The sequence below is a fragment of the Cebus imitator genome, unplaced genomic scaffold (genome assembly GCF_001604975.1).
Source record: "Cebus imitator isolate Cc_AM_T3 unplaced genomic scaffold, Cebus_imitator-1.0 Scaffold6, whole genome shotgun sequence".
Taxonomy (NCBI): domain Eukaryota; kingdom Metazoa; phylum Chordata; class Mammalia; order Primates; family Cebidae; genus Cebus; species Cebus imitator.
Window position 1 is genome coordinate 12,726,300 of NW_016107321.1, and position 23,177 is coordinate 12,749,476.

The window sequence follows — 23,177 nt, forward strand, 5'->3', positions numbered from 1 at the left end:
GTCTCAAAAAAAAAAAAAAAAAAAAAAAAAAAAAAAAAAAAAAAAAAAAGAACGTAGAGTGGTGTGTTGGAGGTCAGGAGATGGCAGAAAAATGTCAAATCATGACATTCTTAGAAGTTCAGGCTTTTAACCTTGGCATCAAGAATTTAACATTAGTAGCTGCAACTATTAAATAAGCAAACCAAAGGTTTGTAACATGTAATATTTAAAAACGTGTGTCCGTATCTTTTCCACAGGGTTGTTGAAGAATTTTAGTGAGATATTACATGTGAAGGAATGTATTCTTTTTTTTTTTTTATCACAAGTTAAATTTTGGCACGATGTGTTCGAGGGAGTCAGAAACAAGTTAAAATATTCTACGCATGCACAAGTATGTATTTGTGAAATATATAAACATTTAAAATATGAACACTAAACACATTGTTTAGCACCTTGTTTTGTTTCTAGTTAATAGATCTTGGAGTTCTCCATCAACTTCTTTTGACAGCTCAATGCCTTTTCACCGAACAGAATGCTAAACTTCCTTTAATCACTTTTTTCTTGGGTGACATATTTTTGATTTCAAGTATTTTGTTGTTACAAACATTTCATTCAATGACTATCCTTATATTTATGTCTTTGGATACGTGTACAGATAGCTATAGAATAAATTCTTAGAAGTAGAATTGCTAGACAAAAGGGCTTATGTATTTTAAATTTTGATAGTTCAAACATTGCTTTCAAATAGTTTGTACAATAGATTGTTGATAGGAGAATATATTGGTATAGGCTTTCTCTGTACTGCCTGCTCTTGTCCTTTGCCCATATTTTTCTGTTATTTGTCATTTTCACATAGATTTTTAAGAGTTCTTTAAATATTACAGTAATAAGCCATTTGTCATATGCATTTTTAATTGTTTTTCTTATGGTTTTTTATGTTTTTTTCTTCTGATTTTGTTTCTGGTCGCTTATTCTGCAAAACATTTAATAGAGAATTAAATTTATCAAACTTTTCATTTATAGCTCTAGAACATTATGTCTTGCTTTAAAAGGTCACTCTCTCAATAACATGTAAAAATTATCTTACATTTCCTTCTAGTATACTTCCATCTTTTCATGTTACATTTTTGATCTTCTGGGGTTTATTCATTTTCATAACAATTTTATTGAAAGATAATCACATAACATATCATTTGCCCATTTAAAGAGTGTGATTCAATGGATTTCAGTATATTCACAGGATTGTGCAACCATTTTGGGGGGATTTATTTTGGTGTAAGGTATGAGAAAAAGATCCAATTAACATTTTTTCAAGTAGCTCATTAGTTTTCTATCATTTTCACGGATGTTTTTTTCTTTGACTTAAAAAATGTTGATTACTTCTGATATATTCATTTACTTCTAAGTGACCTCCAAGATTAGCACTATTATTTCCATTTTCCAAATGAGGGGACTAGGACTCAAGATTGTTACGTTAAATCACATTGCTTATCAACCAAAAGAAAGAATTCCAACAAGAAGATCTTCTCTGTCTTTAATTCTCTAATTCCTTCAACAAGATCTACTGAGAGTCTATAACATGCTAGTCCTTAAGCTCAACATTAGAGTACAGAGAATAAAGCCATGGGCACTGTCAATCAGAAGATCTAGAATGGGGACACGACAGACAAGGAGAAAGCCACATGCAAGACACAGGAAAAGGTCTAGAAAGAAAGCTTTTTGCATCTAACATCAGTCTCCCCAGATTCAACCCATCTCAATATTGAAGCAATTGTCATCCTATTTCCAAATAAAGTTAAATGAGGTTTTTAATGTGAAGTGCTTAGGATGGAGTGTGGCACACAGTAAGGGCCATCTTTAAATATTACCTGTAGGTATACTGATAAATACATGGCTATATCAAGGGAGAGGTTGGCCTTTTAACTTGAGGAGTCAGAAAGAAACTGCCATGTGCATTTTGCTTTGATTGTGAAAATCTGGATGCACAGAAGCTCTATAGAAACAGAGCAGAAACTTCAAGAGCTATTCTGCCCAGCATGCTGACAGGGGCTGACAGAGTGCTCACACCAAAGGCTCCATTGGCGTTGAGTGGGGAGTGCACACTAGAAGTGGGTTTTCTTGTCATGGAGTTGAATTTTTTTTTAAGTAGTTCATCTTCTTTCTAGTGAAAAAATAAACAAGGAGAGGGGAAAATGTTTGGAGGATGAAGCTTTAAAAATAACAACTCATAGCCAAAATAGAGAAATGTTCCTTTCTCAGTATAAAGTCTCTGTTTACTTAACAGATTGCACACCGGCAGGGGAGGAAGTCTTAGTGTGGGAGGGAGCCTGTGTTCACCTGCTGTGAGCAAAAGTTCAGTTCAGAAACTGAAAAAGTGGAGACTTAACAGTTCTTCTTTCTTCTTGTCCCTTTTCAATTGTCTCCCATAGTTTCCCATGAAGAGCTCATTCTTAACTCTTCCAGCAGGAGTGTGTTTTTCTCAGCCTCTTCTCACTTGATATCCTGTTATTCTTAACCAGCAATTATTACCCATCGACAATATAATCAATATAATGCTTCCTCTATGGCATAAATTAGGAGCTATAGACTGTGCCCTCAGGGATGGTATATACCCCAAACTCTCAATTCAGTTCTCGTGTGTGTGTGTGTGTGTGTGTGTGTGTGTGTGAGAGAGAGAGAGAGAGAGAGAGAGAGAGAGCATGTATATGTTCCTTTAGAAGATGTGGAGGGGCATATGTTGACTATTAATCATAAACATATTATGAAAGGAAGACCCCAGAGCCCAGCTTCCATGCAAACATATGTGCTTCGTGTTTTGATGGCGTACTTCTGAACTTTGAGGACTTCTGGGGGGATATTCAATACAGTGAAGCTGCACTCTTCTAAGCAGTGCTGTTTAGAGGCAAGAAGAAACTTATGCTGCTATCTTCTTAAGAATAAAATCACCTTGTTTTTCAATGGGAGCAACTCGGTTGAAGCACTTCTGCTAATCAACTATTTGTATAATAAATAAAACTTACGTAGTTTAATGACTCTGATTATAGTTTTGCTAAAGTATGCAAATATTGCCTGAATCTCAATGACTGGCTGATTATGTGGTACCTGTGGATCTCTCACTAGAATTATTACAAGATGAAAAGGCTTGCCACATGAGCTAGTGAAAAGTGATTTGTCAACCCACAATCCAGCACAAATCTATGTGTACTTTGAAGATGAGATAGATATTTGTCACCTGCCTGAGGCAAAGAAAGTCTTCAGTGTCTACTGGGGTCATTATGCACTGTAGTCGGGGCTTCATTTTCAAAGTCTAGCCTTAATATTCTACACTAACTTCAAGGGACAAATCAGACTAGAGCATTTAGCTCAATTTCAGTGGGGATGGATGGATCAATGGGATCAGAAATGGGGTTATTACTAAGAATCTGGAGGTAACATGATTAATCTAAATCTATAAGGTGTTCCTGAGGCTGAGAAGCACACCGGGTAAGGAAAAAACAAGATTTATTTTTAAAGAAGTACACAGTTCCAGTCATAGATCAGGAGTAGTTTATCAAGCAGACCAGCCTATGACTCCTACTGTGAGACGTGACAGCCTGCAGTGATGAACTCCTCCATGGATTATGTCAGTCTGGTTTTCAGAGCACCTCAAAATCCCCTTGTGGAGAGCCGTGTTCTACTACTTATCCTCTTCAAATGTGGTCCATTTGCACTTAAGTAACGGGGGAAAGAACCGGACTTGACAGAGCATTTGCTCATGGCATGTTCTGGAAGTTTCTTCTCTATAAAAATAAAAGCCTGTTTTTCAGAAGCCCTAAGGCATCTCTTCCTCCACATGGAAAATAAAGAGCTCTAATAAGGGTGTGCAGACTAAACATTCACTTGTATACTTTCAAAAATATGCCTTACAAAATGTAAAGTTACCCATTAGCATTTTTTGTATAAAAGGAAACTGATAAATGGAAACTGAGAAAACCCAGGGGATCAACATAAGACATTTAATTTAGCTGTCCTAAAGAAAAATACAATATGGTTTTAAAAAGTTAACAAATTAAGATGCTGTTCAAAATCAATAGTGGCAAGATTAGATGCATTTAAAGAGCTTCTTCATCTTCAATGCTACAAAATCTCTCAGCATGTGCTCAAAATGCTGAGACTCCATAAATATTTATATGATCAAGAGGTTTACATATGCAGCTCTGAAGTATGGGAGAAAGTGATGAAGACAGGAAATTGTAACTGATATATCTTGAAAGATGCAAAATTTAAAGTGAAAGTTGTGGAGACTCTTGAGTCCAGCTGCCCAGGTTCAAATCTTGATGCCACTATTTACTAACTTTGTGACCTTGAATCAGCTACTTAAACTCTGTGTGTCTGAATGAGTATACAGACAGAAACACCACATTGTACTGCAAGTTGCAATTAAGCCATTGGGATGTGATGGTTACAAATATTTAAGCCACTGGGATTTGATGGTTGTTTGACACAGCACTTAGCCTATGTAGATTAATAAAGAAATTGGTACTGGAAGCAAATATTCCCATGAAAAATGCTTACTTCCTAATGCCAAGTAGTAAGAAAATATAACAAGTTAGGGAGCCCTTTTCCAATACTGCAAAATACCTTCTCTGAAAGAGCTTGGCAGATGGGCTACATGCCCAGGGAAGTGGTCAGAATGAGATCGATAGTGCATGGTGGACACTCTGGCAGCCATTCGCAATGTATTGCAAGAAAGACATGAGATCAGTCAAGAACTGAATAGTTCTCAAGCAAAAATGGAAGGGAATGGAGCAAGATCAAATATAAATGGTCTTACAGGATTAGAAGAACCAACTGTTTTGGCCATGAAATATTAAGAGATTAAATTTAAAAGGGTCTTGTGCATGAAAGACCAAGTAAAACTTCTTAGTTGACAAACTAATTCAGTCTTGTGGCAAAGGGTGACACCAGAAGGGTATTTCCTCCCCATCCAAGGTGATTATTCCAAGTAGTCTCAAGGGAGTCACCACTAGTGTGTGGTAGACACTCTGGCAGCCATTAGTAAGGTATTGCAAGAAAGATATGAGATCAGGTAAGAACTGAATGGTTCTCAAGCAAAAATGGAAGGGAATGGAGCAAGATCAAAGATAAATGGTCTTACAGGATTGGAAGAACCAACTGTTTTTGGCCATGAAATATTAAGAGATGAAATCTCTTTTTTTTTCAAGTAGTCTCAAGGGAGTCACCATTAAGTCACGAGGGAAAGGCCGAAGCCCTAAGAGGCAAATAAGAATATCAGGCTTGTTGGCGAGGACATGGTGAAAAGTGAACCCTTACACACTATCGTTGAATATGTAAATTACTACAACCATCATGGAAATACTACAGAAGTCCCCCCCCCAAATTAGAAATACAATTACCATTTAATCCAATAATCCCACTACTGGGTAGATATCCAAAAGCAATGAAATCAATATGTTGAAGAGATACTGTACTCCCAAGTTCATTGTAGCATTATTCACAATAGCCAAAACATGGAATCAACGTGGGTGACCATCAACAGATGAGTGGAAAAAAGAAAATGTGGTATATATGTACAATGGAATGCTATTCACTCTTTAACGAGAAAGAAATCCTGTGATTTGCAACAACATGGATGAACTCGGAGGGTACTATGTTAGATGTTGCTACCAAATGACCAAAGGGCTGTAAGAAATGTAATTCCATAGCACCCTGCTTTACAGATTCTAATCATTTCCAATTGGCATGATTAGCAAAGGAACAAAATATGTAGCATTTTATGTGGGTCTCAAAAGGTTGACTGAGTGAGGAGGAAAGAAATTTCAGGAATTTCTAGGAAGATTAAATGGTATCAGAAAGGCCAAGAAGTGGAAGAAAAGAAGGCCTATTCAGGGAGTATTGAGTAATCTAGCTGGTAGAGTTTGATATTTGAAAAGAGAGAAAATGGCAAAGAGGGTTTAGTCAGACTGCAAAGAGTAGCTAATAAAAGGCTTCTGAGGTGAAACGGGAGATAATGTGTAAGAGAAGCCCATTAAGAACTTACCAGTGGGTGACACGATCATGTAAATGCTTTTGCTGTGATTAATCTGGCATCAGTGCGCAAAGGAGTGAGGGGGAGAGAGCGGAGTCTGGAAGAGACTGCAGGTAAGAGGAAGGGGAAAGAGGACATGAGACAGCACCGTGGTGATCAAGAGAAATAAGGGCTATTCTGAAAATCCTTTGTTGCTCTGAAGGAAACATCAACACATTTCAGTGCGTGATTCTCAGTGTTAGGCAATAAGGAAGAATTTAAAGACTCCTCTGGAACTGTGTGTTAGGATAGATGGAAAGATTTTTTAAAAAGCAACAAATTAGCAGAAAGAGGGAAATTCAGAGGTTTGTCATTTGCTAGTAGAAGAAAACAACTTCCCTTAAAACTTGTTAAGTTTAAGATTTCACAAGACTAAGTAAACATGACGACAGAACATTGAAAATGTGGGTCTGACACGAGAGAGAGGACAGCACTAAATGTATCAATTTGATGAGTTTTTTTTTTTTTTCACTAAGAGCGGGCATCTTTTCAAATAAGCTCATTAAAATATACCTCATCTTTTAAATGGGTGCCTGGTATTTCACTGTGTTTGTATGTATTTAAGTGCTCTTATTATAGACATTTGTATTATTTCTAATTTTCAAATACAACAATGTGCAATTATTCCTATACATGTATTTTCTACACTTAAAAAAGTATACAGAAAAAAATTCCTTACATATACAATAGCAGAATCAAGGGGTATAAACATTTAACCTTTTACTAAGCATTGCCAAAATGCCTTCCAAAATGGTTGTACCAATTTACACTGTCCCCAAGAGAGCATAACATACCTGGAAATATAGATTTTGGAGATATTTGAATAGAAATAATTGAAACTGGGATAGTGAGTGAGCTCACTAGTGGGCGCGGGAGAGAGGGAGAGAGAGAGCAACAAAGAGATTGAGAGAGATAAAAAGGGAGAGAGTTTGAGAGAGAAAGGAGGAGACAGAGAAAGAGGTTGAGAGAGATCAAGAAAGAGGGAGAGAAAGAGGAAGAGAGAAATGAGAGAGAGAAAGAGAATGGGAGAGAGACTGAAAAAGAGAAAGATTGAGAGAGAGAGAAAAAGAGAGAGATTGAGGGAGAGAAAGATTGAAAGAGAGAGGGAGGGAGAGAGAAGGGAGAGAGAAGAGAAACTGGCTGAGGGAGGAAATTTGGGAGGAACAGCATCTCCAGTGTGAGAGGACAAGGTGGAACCAATCAAGAGGACAAATGGTTGAATGGTCAGAGCTGTGGCCAGACAGGAGTGACCAAGACATTGAAGGTCAGAAGGTCCAAAGGAAAGTGTGGTAGAATGAGACAGTCTAAGGGAGGGATTGATGGAGGGAAGGAGAGAGTCATGGAAAATAGGTAAGTGCAGAATCAATGTCATCACAGGAGAGGAATACCTTTTTCTAACTCAAGGATATGAGAAGAAATAAATGTGAATGCAGACTCTGAGAGGTTAATTTTTTAGTAAACAAATGTGATATTTTTTTGCAGAGAATATGAGAAGGTAGCCTGCAGCTGGAGCCTCTAGGACCTGAGAACCATCGGTAAAAGTGGCTAGGATCCTGGGATGGGCTAAGGCACAAACTCCTTAACAATGTCCTTGGGTTTCCGGTCCTTGTCTAATCTCTTCAAGTCCATTTCTTACTGCTCACCTTGCAGTTTATACTACAGGATACTTGTGAACAAAGGCAAGTTTTCCAGAACACTCGCTCAAGTTTTCCACCCACATTCTGCCCGTGGATACGTCCTTCTCATCTTTCAAGGCACAGATTGGATCCAGGGAAACTTCTCTGCAGTCCACTATTCTCTACTCTTTCCTCCTTTGGGTTACACATGTTTCCTCTGTGCTCTGAGACTGTACTTTATATCAGATTTTATTCCGCAAAAGATACCACAGGGTAACTATTTTAGGCTTTGTGGGGCCATTACAGTCTCTGGGGCATCTACTCAATTCTGATCTCTTCATGCAAAAGCAACTGTGAACAAAATGAAGCCAATGATTATGACTGTATTTATTTATTTTGTAAATAAATAAAACTTTATTTACAAAAGCAGGAGCAGGCTGAATCTGTCCTGTTGCCTATATTTGGCCCACCCCTGCCTTTGATCACTGTTCTACATTCAGTGAGTTTATTGAGCACTGATAAAGTGTGGATGTGTGTCCCCTCCATATCTTACATTGAAATTTGATCCCACTGTTGGAGGTGGGGCCTGGTGGGCGGTGTTCCGGGCAGATCCCTCATGTCTGGCTTGGTGCCATCCTGCGGTAATGAGTGAGTTCTTGCTCTTTCAGTTTATGGGCGAGCAGGTTGTTTAAGGAGCCTGGAATCTCTCTTGCTCCCTCCTTTGCCATGTGAAACGCCTGTTCCCTCTTCACCTTCCATGATGAGTAAAAGCTTCCTCAGACCTTACCAGAAGTAGATGCTGGTGCCATGCTTCTTACACAGCTTGCAAAACCATAAGCCAAAGAAAACCTCTTTATAAATTACTTGGCCTCAGGTTTTCCTTTATAGCAGCACAAAATGGACAAACGCAAGTTGATAAGTATATAGTGATGACCAGGACAGCAATGTGTATTTCTCAAAAAGAGCTTACAAGATATGTGGCCAGCATGGATTCCACTGGGAACCTGATGATGTCCCCACCTGTCAAGGTCCAAGGGAAAGAGTACCCCTGGGCAGTGTCCTCAATGGCAGCAGCTTTTACCCCAGCGTGGAGAGCTGGGCCATGAGTAAGACCCTCTGAGACTTCCTCTATGCACAGCAGGTCCCAGCGCTGGTGGAGCTCTTCTCAGATTGGCTAATGACCAGCCACATGGATGAGTTCACATGCTTCATCCCCACAGATGACAAGAGTGAGGGCAAAAAGGGCTTCCAGCTGCTCCTGGCCAGCCTGAGCACCTGCTAACAAACTCTTCCAAGAGGAACAGAAGGAAGGCTATGGCAATGCTCTTCTGTTTGACAAACTTAGAGCAGATTAGTTCCTGTCTAACAGAAGGGAAGCCAAAACCATTGACCAACTTCTGGCTTATGAAAGCCTGAGAAAGCAGAATGAATACCCAGAGAAGTGCATTCACCTGAACCGTGACATCCTGAAGACAGAGCTGGGCCTGGTGGAGCAGGACATCATCGAAATTCCCCAGCTGTTGTGCTTGGAGAAGCTAACGTCCCCTCTGACCAGCAACCAAAGAGGCTCTTCGCAAGGCCGTACTTCCCTAACCTGCTGCAGATGATTGTGACAGGCAAGAACCTGGCGATCCCCATGCCTTTTCGGCCCCAAATCAAGGGCACCTGTTGCCTGGAAGAAAAGATCTGCCGCTTGCTGGAGCCTCCAGACTTCAAGTGCACCTTCATCAATGACTTTGACTGCTACCTGACAGACGTCAGAGACATCTGTGCCTGTGCCAACGTCTGCCAGGTGCCCTTTGCCTTCAAATAATGAAAGACAGTACCTTAGAGCCAGGCTCCGGAGCTGCCAGCTCTTCCCCAGCATGGATGTCCCACTCACCATGCAACAGCATGACTCCTTGCCTAGTAGAGGAGGCTGGAGAGTTGAGGCAACACAACCCTTTCTTCCCCATCTACCCTGACCCTCAGACCCCACAGGATGGCAGATGTCACCAGCTTGAACCCCTATGGGGAAAAGATTGACAAGTCTTCAGCCAAGATGCATTTACTAAATAGCCAATAAGGTGCTAGCAGTATGAATGCAAAAAAAAATTTTTTTTAATCCATGCTGGTGGAAGATAATTTTTAAAACACAAAATAAAATAAAAAAAGAAACAAAGTTGAAATTAGCGGTATGAAAGGAAATGCATGGTATTTTAACATGCTGTGGTAGTGAAAACCAGGGGCCCTCTGTGGAAGAGAAGTCTGAAATGGTGTGGGACATCCACATGGGCCTCAGACAAACATCGGGGTCTGGAGAAGTGGCTTTGAGGGTTGACAAGGGAGACTGCCTGAGTGCACAGCGGGAGAGGAGAGATGCCATCTTGGGAAAAGACAGCTTAAGAGGAAGATGAGCCTGCAAAAGACACATGGAGGAGCAGGGAGAGGTAGAAAAGCACCAAGGAGGAAAGGTGTCACCTGGTCAAGAGGAGGCATCAATTGTGTTAATGTCTAAAGAAGTCAAGGAAGAGAAGCATGGATTTGCAGACCAGATTGAGATCCTACTGTGCGTGTGTGTGTGTGTGTGTGTGTGTGTGTGTGTGTTGTTTTGTTTTCAGCAGTATTGTGCAGCCTGGGGATGGAAGTGAAGAAAGTAGACAGTGGACGTGGCTCAAGCTGGAAATTGACTCTCTAGGTATGAAGAAATGTTGAGGGCACAGAAATTCTAGAAGGTAATCTTCATAGGGCTTAGGATGAAACCAGAGGAAAATGAAATTAGTAAACTGTTTATGATTAAAGAATGAAAGTAATGTAGTAAGTATCAAAGACCAAGTAGGTTCAGTAGTAATAAGAGGTGGGGAAAGTGAGGCTACAGAGGTTACAGTCCTAGACAGGGAGCTTCTACTCTGAGATGCTTCTGGTAGTAGAGTTTCCAGAGGTGGCATCTGCTAATGCAGAGGAGAAACCAAGTAACAGAAATGGAAAAGCTTAAGAACACTGAGACCTTATATCAAAGCACAATATTGTTGTGTCCTTTTAACAAGCACAATATTAAACAGCTGACTGACAATAGACAAAAGACCTATTTTGAAAAATTCCCCAGGACTCATTTGTTTCTGACTCTTCAACGACCTCCCAACGTTGAGGTGTTTTTCTCTGCAGATGATTCTGAACAAATGAAACAATCTGAAGGTTACAAAAATGGGCTTGATGATCTCACCAGAAGGACAGCATGTCTGTCTCATGTCCAGACTTCCTTCTGCCCACCTGTCAACATGCAAACCTTTTGCTTGGGCAAAACTCTGTTTATATGTTAGTGTCCTTTAACTGTTGTGAGCTATGTGTCAAGGCAAATGGGCTAAAAGTATATGATGATAACTAGCAAAAATGTCATTCCTCTTAGGGAAGGCAGTGTTTAGATAGAAAATTAAAGAAAAAATGGAATAAAATTAAAACAAATAGGAGAAATTTTTAAAATATGGCCAGAGGATCTTTATGTTAGAGTTATTCTGAAAAAATGGAGATGAAAACCATGGTGCATGATTCATTTAAAAGGATTGTATTTCAAGTGAAAATGACTTTTGGCCCATTACCTTGATAATGAGACTAAAAGCCAGTGCTGTCTTCACTGAGGGCCTGAGGAATAAATGCATGAAGTAATTTAGCAGCAGTTTAGAAATGTAAAGTTTTCAGAGGCCTGTTCCCCATCAAGCAGACCTTGCTGAAGATGCTGGGAGGTATGATTGCAGGAAAAAGGTTTCAGTTCTCTGCTTTTCCTAGCTTAAATCCATATTTCACTTAATTGCTATTTTTGTCTTTTTAAAATTTGAATCATAAAGGAATCTATGAAAGGAAGCCGACCAACAGTGGTGCCCAGTGGATAGACTTCCAGTGAAATGGGGGGACAAAAGCGAAAAAGATTCTTTTTGTGTAAGGAAGCCCATACCTATCAAAAACAAAGAACAGAGTAAGGAGTATTTCTCTCAGGGAGTGTCATCGGAGTATTTTCAGATTGAGAGAGAAAAGTCATTCTCCTTGAGAGACCTGCCTTGTTGAGGCATTAAATCCCTGACTACCCCGGGGTGGAAGAAGCTGTTACACATTATCAGGTCATCCACACACATCTATTTCCACTTCCAACCCTTTGCAGGACAAAGGCCCTCCCCGGGTCCTCTAATCACATCGCTGGCACAAAGCCAGGAGGAACTTCATTCTTTCTTCCTCCCTCTTTTTTGCAGCCTCCACAGGTGGACCTCAGCTTTACAAGAGTCATTTTGAGCCTGCCTCCAAATCCTGGTGACAGAGGACAGATAATTGATATACCCTTTACTCACCCAGAAGAATTTAGACCCTCTCCGTCGATGCTGGTACAAATGGTTATCATGGAAATGACAGAGGAAGTGTTAGATTGACCCATTGAAAAGATGTGTCTGGATTTTAGCTTGAAACATGTAGTCATATTATGACCAATTGTCTTTCTTAAGCTGCCTGTCACACAGGAGTAAGACTCCATGGAACCCCTTGCTAGTTACTTTTTTCACATCAGGAAGTGATAGTTGAAAAGAGTTCTTAAGCCAAGAACTCTTTATACATTTTCTTTTATATATTTTCTAATAAATAGAACAAGCCTTAACATGTCCTCTTTTCATATACTTTTGGGTGCTAAAGTGGTAAGAAAGGAGGTTAGAGTTGGTTATTACAGATGCTTCTTTCAGAATGTATAAAACACACTTCTGGGTTTGAATGGTTTGCCAAAGAGAGATCGAATTCTACACTTCTATAGATAATGATCCACTTGAGTTTGCTTGTACAGTTTATATAGTTTAAGGCTAAAGTAAGTCCCTAGAGGAAAATTCTCTAATGGTTGTGCCTACTCAAATATCCGGCCGAAAGGAGATTTGATCAGTCTTTTAAAATGCCCACATCAAGTATGCACCATAAGGAAGAATACCTAAGTTATTCACTTTTTGTTTAAATGTTTTGGAATTACACAGACACAGCAATTAGAAAGTTCTTCTCCACTCTACTTAGATGAGCAGATTCTGTTAGCTAAAATGAAGGCAAATGAATGAAGAAAGAGAGTTCTATGTTATATATATGAGAGCAAGATTTCTATTTTTGATACACCAACCATTGTTTTTCTGTAAAAAATACAATTAATACTTCATTTGCTCATCAACTCAGTTTTAGTTGAATACTATGTTTTAGTCCATTGTATGTGGTAGACTCTGTGTTAGGCATGAACGAAATAAAGATTCACTCATCTTTTTACACGGTAAAGATTGAGTCAGAATCACCTATGTTCCAGGCACTACGTGCCGAGGGTTTAACGATGGGCAACATAGACACAGTTTTGCCTTCCTGTAAGGTACAGTTTAGTCAGGAGGCAGACATTAAACACACACATACACACAATGATAAAACAAAACAAAGTTGTTAATTTGATAGATGCCAAGAAGAAAAAGAATGAAGTTTACGAGAGAGTACAAGGGGTGTAACTTAGATGAGGGGGAGGGGGTGTCCAAGGAGCTCTCTGTGGGGGAGTGACATTTAATCTCAAACTAAATAACTAGCAATTAGCCAGGAAAACAGTAGGGAAGAGTGTGCCAAGAAAAGAGACATGTGTGTGGGTCTTGGAAGCAAAAAAAAAAAAAAAATGCTTGAGAAGTTGGAGAAGCTGAAAGAAAGTTGGCATCCTGGAACCCTGTGACTCCAGGCACAGTGGCCCTGGGTGAGGTCGGAGAGCCGAGAGCACACAGAGGCTGCAGGCCACAGGAAGAGGTCTTACTATCCCCCCAACCCCAGCCAAGAGACATCAGAGCAGCTTTCAGAGAGGAGTGACCTAGCTTTGTGTTTCTCTTATTCTTTTCTTTAAATTTTTATAACTCTATAGGGTACTGCTTAGTGGCCAAATCAGGGCTTTCAAGTATTCATGGATTTGTATTTTTCTCTGCCCTCAAGGAACTCTCAGGGAAATTTCCTTAAGTCTCCATAGCAGGATGAAAAGAAAATTCACATTTCTTAACCTGGCCTTTCCACTGGCAAAGCTCTCAGGCACACAAAACCAAAACAAAATGCACCACACAATGTTTAGGCTCCACCATGGCCATCGAAATGCCTGAAGAGAAGACAATGCCTTTCTTTCCCTCTTCCTTGTATAAAAAAACCTTAACACTCACTATTCTCTCAATGACCTTTTCCAGTATAGAGTGCTGGAATTCCAATAACGAAACTAATGACCTAGGAATTTTCATGTTGACTTCTCACGGGACTTCCAGTCACTCACTCAGTTAGAATTGATCAAGTTCTTCCTAGGTCCTCAGCACTCTGCTAACTAGTGAAGGTCCCTTACTTTCCATGAGCTTACAGTCAAGCAGAGGCAAATAAGAAGCAAGTAAATACATGGACAAGATAACCTCCAATTGCAGTGTATTCTACTAGAAAGTTAAACAGGAGGCGATATTAGTTTCCTTGTGGTTGAGGGGGTGACATTTAAACAAAGGCCTGGGTGACAAGATGCTTGGAGATATTCCAGACTCCATTTTTAAAAGAGAAATGTTTAAAGTGTTCTTCATGAGGGTAAGTAAGAGGTGGTTATTTTCATGGTTGTTTCCAAGGCTAGGAAAAACTGTTCTAGTTTTGAAATCCAGTAAGGAAGACCAACAAATGCAAGGCATTGTGCCAAACAATGCTAGAAACTTGCACTGAAAAAGTAGAATTAAAAGTGGCCTAAACACGGCCTTCCTCTTAGCATCGCCAGCCTTTTCATGCTGAATTTGGAGCTGCAGCTGTCAGAAGAGTAATGCTATCTATGAAAGCCAGGTCACAAACGAGGCCTGTAAGCAGAGTCAGTGGAAGATGGCAGGACTACTCAGCCCACATTCAAAACAATCAATCCTGTTTTATTACATACATCTTTCTTTTAAGACTACAACTCTTTTTGCAGTTCTTTTGTTTCCTTCTTACTTATTTTGTCTTTTTTTATTATAGACAATCTTTGCCTTGAGTTCACCATGTAATTTCTACTTCCTAACTTCATTTTATGTTTCTTAATCTCTTCTAATCTCACTCAGTGAAAATCAGTGACTATGTAACCACCAAGTTCAATACTAGTTTGTTTCTTGAAGCTGCTGCATGTAAGTACTGATTTGGAAGTGCACTTTAAATTTTTTCTTTTAATTATGCTAAAATCTGAAAAGTGCAATGATTTAGCACTGTGTAGCAATAGGTAGCATTCATTATGTAACTAGTAACAGGCACTGGACCAGCAAGGAGTAAACTTTTGGTCCTGATCCCATTCTGTTAATAAATGGTCTGCAACCTTGGACAAATCACCTAACTTTCTGGAATTCCATTTCCTCCTATGCAAACAGAGACACTGGATCAAATCACTGACTGTCAACCTACATTTAGAAGTGGGATCCTCTTCATAAATGAAATTACATGTGATGCTCCAATTATAAAACAGAACCAACATCTTCTGCTCTGGAAGAGCTGGAAGGGTGTCCCAAGTCCCATTCCCTCTGCCTTCCTTCAAGGCAACAACTCAGCTGCTTCCATGAAAATTCCCACAGAGCACAACTTGAAAAGTTTTGGCCTATGTCTCAGATGTTATTCCAGTTATAAAATAATGATTTAGTGACTTAAGTGTAAATAGGACAATAAGAGTCTCCCAAATGATCATTCCAACACAGAATTAACATTTTGTAGACTTACTAACTTCCACAAGAAGGTAAATTGTTTACTACTTTTTAAAAATTACTTAGCTCCACTTCTGGCGACCAAACTTCTTAAAATCCTGTTATTCTTTTCTTCATCTCAGCACCAACCTCACAGGTTAGGCGATTCAGCTCTACCACCAACACTAACAATAGTAATATAGTGCCAATGAAAGCCTACATTTATTGAGTCCTTACTTGGTGCTAACAATCATGGTCTTGTTACTAGATATCTAATCACTGAATCCTTATACAACTCCATGAGAAAGGTGCCATTATAACAGAAAAAAAAATTGAGGCCCAGAGAAATTCATGTGACGATGCAAAAGCACACCGTAGTTGGTGGCAGACCTGCAGTCTGGCTGCAGAGCCTCCAGTCTCTAGTCTGCTATGCCTGATCCTATGCTGCTCAACCCTCTAAGAGGCCTCTCTGGGACTCCCCTAACATCAGTGCATCTGAACACAGTGTGGAGTACCATGCCCTGGTTGGTTCTCACTTTGTTCCTACACTGAGGCTTTAAACATTTCTACAGCTTTTTATTCCACAGGTTCCAAAGTCTTTACAATGGCCAAGTGCATGGCCAAGTACCACTCCTGGGACTAAGACTTTGCAGGTTGGTACCAGTTTCATCAATTGAAGATTCCACTGCTCTTGCATCTTCTTCCAATGCCCTTGTAGTGAGCCATCCATCTGCTCACGGTAATTATCCCTTCTGCTTCTCCATGTGCCATTCCACACTGCCACTTCTTTCAAGATTAAGACTGGATTAATATGTACCCTCAGACAGCACTTATCACCTCTACCTCTCTCACTTGGCAGCTATCAAATTTATATTGATATAAGCCTTATATGTTTATGTAACTGTTTTCCTTTCTCCCAATAGATTATGCACTCTCAGAAAACAGCACCGAGTCATGTTTTTCCCTATATCCCTAAAGTCTAGGGTGATGGTTAATACTGAGTGTCAACTTGATTGGATTGAAGGATGCAAAGTATTGTTCCTGAGCGTGTCTGTGAGGGTGTTTCCAAAGGAGATTAACATTTGAGTCAGTGGACTGGAAGATGGAGACCCATCCTCAATCTGGGTGGGTGCCATCTAATCAGCTGCCAGCATGGCTAGGATGAAAGCAGGCAGAGGAACATGGAAATCTTCTGGCCTCCATCTATCTTCCATGCTGGATGCTTCCTGCCCTCGAATATCAAACTCCAAGTTTTTCAGCTTTTGAACTCTTAGACCTACACCATTGATTTGCCAGAGGCTCTCTGGCTGTCAGCCACAAACTGAAGGTTGCACTGTCGGCTTCCCTCCTATTGAGATTTTGGGACTCAGATTGGCTTCCTTGCTCCTCAGCTTGCAGACATCCGATTGTGGGACTTCACTTTGTGATCTTGTGAGTCAATACTCCTTAATAGACTCCCTTTAATATATACATTTCTTCTATTAGTCCTGTCCCTCTAGATAATCCTAACTAGCACAGATTTTGGTATCAGGAGTGTTTCTACAAGAACAGAATTTTAAGAATGGATTTCTTTAGATGGTTTTGGGGTTTCTGGAGTTGGCTGCTTAATATGATTAGACCCCAAAATGCTAGGGACTCTAATTCTAACAGTGTGGAGAACACTAATAGTCCTTACTGTGAACTGTGTAGAGAGTTGTGCAAAATAAATGTGTTTGATATTCCTGATTCACTGCTCATTAGAGGAAAGGAGTTTAGTTTATTCTCCTGTAGAGAAAGAGCTGAAATTGTGGAAAATCAGACACAAGCTCTTATCATGTGAGTGGCTGACCTGCAACAAAAGGTGTATGCACAGCCTCGCCAGGTGTTTATTGTTAAAGTGAGGACATTGATTGAGAAAGAATGGGACCCTGAACTTGGAATGGGGATGTTTGGGAGGACCCTGATGAGGCTGGGGGCACTGAGCTTCTAAATTCTGATGAGATTTTTTTGCCAGAGGAAACAGCCTCCCCACCCCCAGTGGTGGCAATATTCCCTCCCCCACCTGTACTGCCATCAGGCTTTTCACCTTTGTCTGAGGATATACATGATCAGGCTCAAGCAGGTCCTGAGGGAACAAGTAAGTTACATGAGGAGGTGGCTCAAATGCCCATGGTCCCCACTCTTGCCACTCTGCCTTCTCTCTCCCAGCCTGCACTGACGGCCTCATGGGGAGTTCCCTATGATCAGTTGACAGAGGAAGATAAGACAAGTGCCTGGTTTACAGATGGGTCTGCATGACATGCAGGCACCACCCAACAGTGGACAGCGGCAGCACCACAGCCGCTTTCTAGGACATCCCTGAAGGACAGCAGTGAAGGGAAATATTCCCAGTGGGCAGAACTTCAAGCAGTGCACCTGGTTGTACACTTTGCTTGGAAAGAGAAATGGCCAGATGTGTGATTATATATTGATTCATGGGATGTAGCCAATGGTTTGGCTGGATGATCAGGGACTTGAAAGAAGCATGGTTGGAAAATTGATGACAAGGAAATTTGGGGAAGAGGTACATGGATGGATGGACCTCTCTGAGTGGTCAAAAACTCTGAAAATATTTGTATCTCATGTGAGTGCTCACCAAAGGGTGACCTTAGCAAAGAAGGATTTTGATAATGAAGTGCATAGGATGACTTGCTCTGTGGACACCACTCAGCCTCTTTCCCCAGCCATCCCTGTCATCGTCCAATGGGCCCATGAACAAAGTGGCCATGGTGGCAGGGATGGAGGTTACGCATGGGCTCAGCAACATGGACTTCCACATACCAAGGCTGACCCGGCTACAGCCACCACTGGATGCCCAATTTGCCAGCAGCAGAGACAAACACTGAGGCCTTGATATGTCACCATTCCTTGGGGTGATCAGCCAGCTACTTGGTAGCAGGTTATTTTGGACTTCTATCATCGAAAGGACAGCAGTTTGTCCTCACTGGAACAGACACTTACTCTGGATATGGGTTTGCCTATCCTGCATACAATGCTTCTGCCAAGACTACCATCCATGGACTTATGGAATGCCTTATCCACTGTCATGGTATTCCACATAGCATTGCCTCTGAAGAAGGCACTCACTTTATTGATAAAGAAGTGTGTCAGTGGGCTCATGCTCATGGAATTCACTGGTCTTACCATGTTCCCCGTCATCCTGAAGCAGCTGGATTGATAGAATGATAGAATGGCCTTTTGAAGTCACAATTACAATGCCAACTAGGTTACAATACTTTGCAGGGCTGGGGCAAAGTTTTTCAGAAGGCTGTGTATGCTCTGAATCAGTGTCCAGCATACAATACTGTTTCTCCCATAGCCAGGATTCATGGGTCCAGGAATCAAAGGGGGAAGTGGCACCACTCACCATCACCCCTAGTGACCCACTAGTAAAATTTTTGCTTCTTGTTCCATGTCATTACCTTCTGCTGGCTTAGAGGTCTTAGTTCCAGGGGGACAAATGCTGCCACCAGGAGACACAACAGTGATTTCATTAAACTGGAAGTTAATATTGCCATTTGGGGCCCCTCCTATCTCTAAGTTAACAGGCTAAGAAGGGAGTTACAATGTTGGCTGAGGTGACTGACTCAGCCTATTAAGATGAAATCAGTCTATTACTCCACAATCAAGGTAAGGAAGAATATGTGTGGAATACAGGAGATTCCTCAGGGCATCTCTTAGTATTGCCATGCCCTGTGATTAAGGTCAATAAGAAACTACAACAACCCAATCCAGGCAGGACTACAAATGGCCCAGACCCTACAGTGATGAAGGTTTGGGTCACTCCACCAGGTAAAAAAACCATGACCTGGTGAGGTGCTTGCTAAAGGCAAAGGGAAAACAGAATAGGCCATAGAAGAAGGTAGTCATCAATATCAGCTACGACCATGTGACCAGTTGCAGAAACCAGGTTACCCTAATTGTCAGGAGTATTTCGTTCTTATTAAGAACATGTTTGCACATGTATTCACTTGTACTAAGAAAATGTCTTCATTTTACTGTCTTTCTTTTTCCTTTATCATGTGACATAAGATTTATTGACTTCATATCAGCATTTAAGTGTCATTAACTTTATGTAATAGCATTTGGGTTGGGGATTGGTGCATTTCCAGTTGTATGAATGATAGTTGTATTATATTCAGTGTAATTATGACCTTATTATTGTCTTTATTTGGAGATTATGTATGATTTCAGGAGATGTGTATGGGTTCAAGTTGACAAGCGGTGGACTTGTGATGGTTAATATTGAGTGTCAACTTGTTTGGATTGAATAATACAAACTATTGTTCTTGAGTGAGTGTGTGAGGGTGTTGCGAAAGAAGATTAACATTTGAGTCAGTGGACTGGAAGATGGAGACCTATCCTCAATCTAGATGGGCACCATCTAATTATCATGCCAGCGCTGCCAGGATAACAGCAGTCCGAATAATGTGGAAGGACTAGACTGGCTAAGTCTTCAGCCTCCATTTTTCTCCCATGCTGGATGCTTCCTGCCCTCAAACATTGGACTCAAGGTTCTTCAGCTTTTGGACTCTTGGAGCTACACTAGTGGTTTGCCAGGGGCTCTTGGGCCTTCGGCCACAGACTGAAGGCTGCACTGTTGGCTTCTCTATTTTTGAGGTTTTGAGACTAAGCTGGCTTCCTTGCTCCTCAACTTTCAGACAGCCTATTGTGGGACTTCACCTTGTGATCATGTGAGTCAGTCCTCTCTAATAAACTCCCTTTTACCTATACATCTCTCCTATTAGTCCTGTCCCTCTAGAGGACCCTGACTAATATCCCTAGGAAAGTGTTGATATTATTTATCAACATTAATTATTACTGGTGGAGTGAGAAAGCACTGGAATTAGGGTGAAGAGTCTTGATTCCCGACACTCTCTAGCCTTGTGATCATAAGCAGCTAAACTCAACCACTATAAACCTCATTTCTTCAGCAGAAACATGTACTTTGTAAGGTCGATCTTCATGTCTTCAAAAAGCCATTCTAAGGATGATTGAGAAAATGTGCAGGGTAACACATTATGAACCACATGCATGATACATATTACCAAATTATCACCACTTAATACTTACCTTAATTTTCTAGAAGGAATGCCTCTAAGCCTTCCTAAAATGCAATGAAATATACGGAAGGGAAGGGTAATAGCCCATAAATGCTTAGTAGAAACTGAAACAAAAAATTCACCGAGCTTCATTAAAAGCAAAGTACAATATCATTCATGTGATTACAGAGGCCTGATGGACCCTTTCTATTCCATCCAGAGGATGTTTTATCTTTTAAGGCATTTGTACTTGAATTTTCAAGAAAGAAGTAAGAGATTATTTTGATATCTTGTAAGGTTAGATATGTTTTCCTCGTCATTCTTACTATAAAGGGGAATGTCGTGGTTTTTGGGTTTTTATTTGTTTTTATCTCTCTCTTTTGCATGCTTGCTCTCTCGCCCTTCCTCCCTTTATTTAATATTTCTCAGGCTTTAGGCGCCCCCGTACAGATAGAACTGATATCCTTAGTCCAATGGAACAACACTAAACTAAGCTGATGCTATTGCTCTAATCTATCAGAAGCTTCTTTAAGAAATAAACATCAAGTAGGGACTGAAGTATAATCCTACCATCTCATCAGCAATTGGCACTGCAATACATTATCCTGGAAACAACTGGTAAACACAGTGAGCCCATTTCTAGGCTTTTAAAAAACATTGTTCTCTTTTCTTTCCCCACCCAGTGTATTCCCGAGGACTTAATGCTGCACTCTGGACTCCTAGCCATCCATGATGGTTAAAATTGATTCTGAACCAAGGTAAACAGGGTCCCTTCCCACAGCTTGGAGAGCTCCAGTCTGCCAAAAGCTAATGAAGCCCTTGAAGCAGTATCTTGCCTTCCACCCATACTTTATTGAAATGCTTTTGAGTCTCATTGTGTTGTAATTACATACCACGGAAAACTCCACCAACCTCTATTTCAAGGATTGGGCCCATGACTCTCACTAAAACATTTCAAATCCATTTTCCAGAACATACCGTTTCTAAATGCATCAGTGAGGGCCCTCCACAAGTATATTTAGTCCACATTTCAGAAAACTTAAAAGTGATGCAGGTTCCTGACTTAGTTGATGGTGGGTAAAGGGAATGCCATTATGAGTGATTGAGGTGGTTTTCTTTTTTCTTGCCGTATTCTCAGTGTAATATTTGATTTTTACAAAAGAAGTTTGATAATATAAACTGTATATCTTATAAAGCATAATAAAAATTAGTATTTCTCCAACAACCTGTTTTTTTAATTAAAGTTGTTGATTTTAAAGATGTTGACTTAATTGATATTTCTTTTATGGTTAGTACTTTTGGTGCTAACCAAAATGTAAGACCTAATTCCCAACCCAGAGAAAGATATTTTTCTACATTTTCCTATAAAAATTTTAGTTTTGGCTCTCAATTAAGTCCTACATTCATCTGGAATTATTGCTTTTACATAGAATAAAGAAGGATGAGGTTCTTTTTTCTGTGGATATAAATTGTTTCAGCATCATTACCTTACTAGTTCCTGTGTTCTCTTGTAGTCTCAATGCTCATTCTGATACAGGTCAGTTTTTCGTAAATGTAGAGGTTGGTTTCTAAACTGTATTTTCTATATCTTTAGTCAATGTACTTATTTCATTACCAATGCCATACTGTATTAATTCTTATAGCTTTATGACTTTAGAGCTGAATTACAGTTTTTTACCACGTCTTTCGGCTTTAATTTTCATCTTCAAGAGCATTTGACTATCTTTAGTACTTAACCTCTTCCATATACGTTTTAAATGAGCTAAATATTTTGACTGGACATGCACTGAATTTATATACCAATTTGTCAAGAATTGATATATTTTCAATAATGAATCTTCCTAACCATAAACATGGTATAGCTTTCTTTTTAATGTCTTTTGACCTTACTGTCTTCCAATATAAGTTTATACTTGTTTCTACAGAGCTCCTGTTATTTCTTTATTAAATTATCCCAAAATACCTGAAAGTTTTTACTGCTACTATAAAATATATATAATTATAAATTATATTTCATAAAATTATATATGTATAATTATGTTTTGTATTTGTTATTAATATAAATAGGTTTATCTTTGGTATATTGATTAACTAGCCCTTCTTGTAGACATTTGATGGGATTGCATATTTAAAAAATAACGAAGGAAGTTCTTATCTAAAATGTTTTAAACATGATATATTCAGTCTGACTAAATTGTTCATGGTTTAAAAAAAACTCTGGAATTTTTTATTTTATGGGATGCAGCTGCTAGGAGAAGAAGACGTAATTTCACAGGCTTTCACTCTCATGACTAACAACATACAAAGTTGAGTAGCATCAAACCTAACATGACTTCCTCTAAGCAAATTCTTGTCAGATGCATAGTAAGCAAACATCTATCACTCCAAAAATTAAAACACAGTGCAGCAAAGGAAGAGAACCCTTTTGAAGTTCCATGTGATAGTTCAGAGTCTTTCCAGTGAAGGATGATGCTGTATTTGTTTGTACCCAGTTTTAGCTTGTATCCTTTGCTAGTTGTGGGTAAAAATTTGGTTAAGATCTATGATTCATGTGGGTCTGGTTTGACAGTTCAGCTCTTCATGGCACTTCTGTCTACAAAGCAGAAGAAACTGTAGCCCAATTATTTCAGAATGAATTAAAAAGACTGAAGAAGGCCAAGCACAGTGACTCACGCCCTTAATCCTAGCCCTTTGGGAGGCCAAGGCAGACAGATTGCCTGAGCTCAGGAGTTTGCTACCAGCCTGGTCAACATGGTGAAACCCTGTTTCTACTAAATATACAAAAAAAAAAAAA

At 39.8% G+C, this 23,177-nt stretch overlaps 1 protein-coding gene across 2 annotated transcripts in view; it reads right to left on the bottom strand.

Moving 5' to 3' along the window:
- Nucleotides 1–23,177, bottom strand: part of ESR1 (estrogen receptor 1) — a 383,841-nt gene that overhangs the window by 36,631 nt on the left and 324,033 nt on the right. The gene's annotated exons all lie outside the window — the stretch shown is intronic.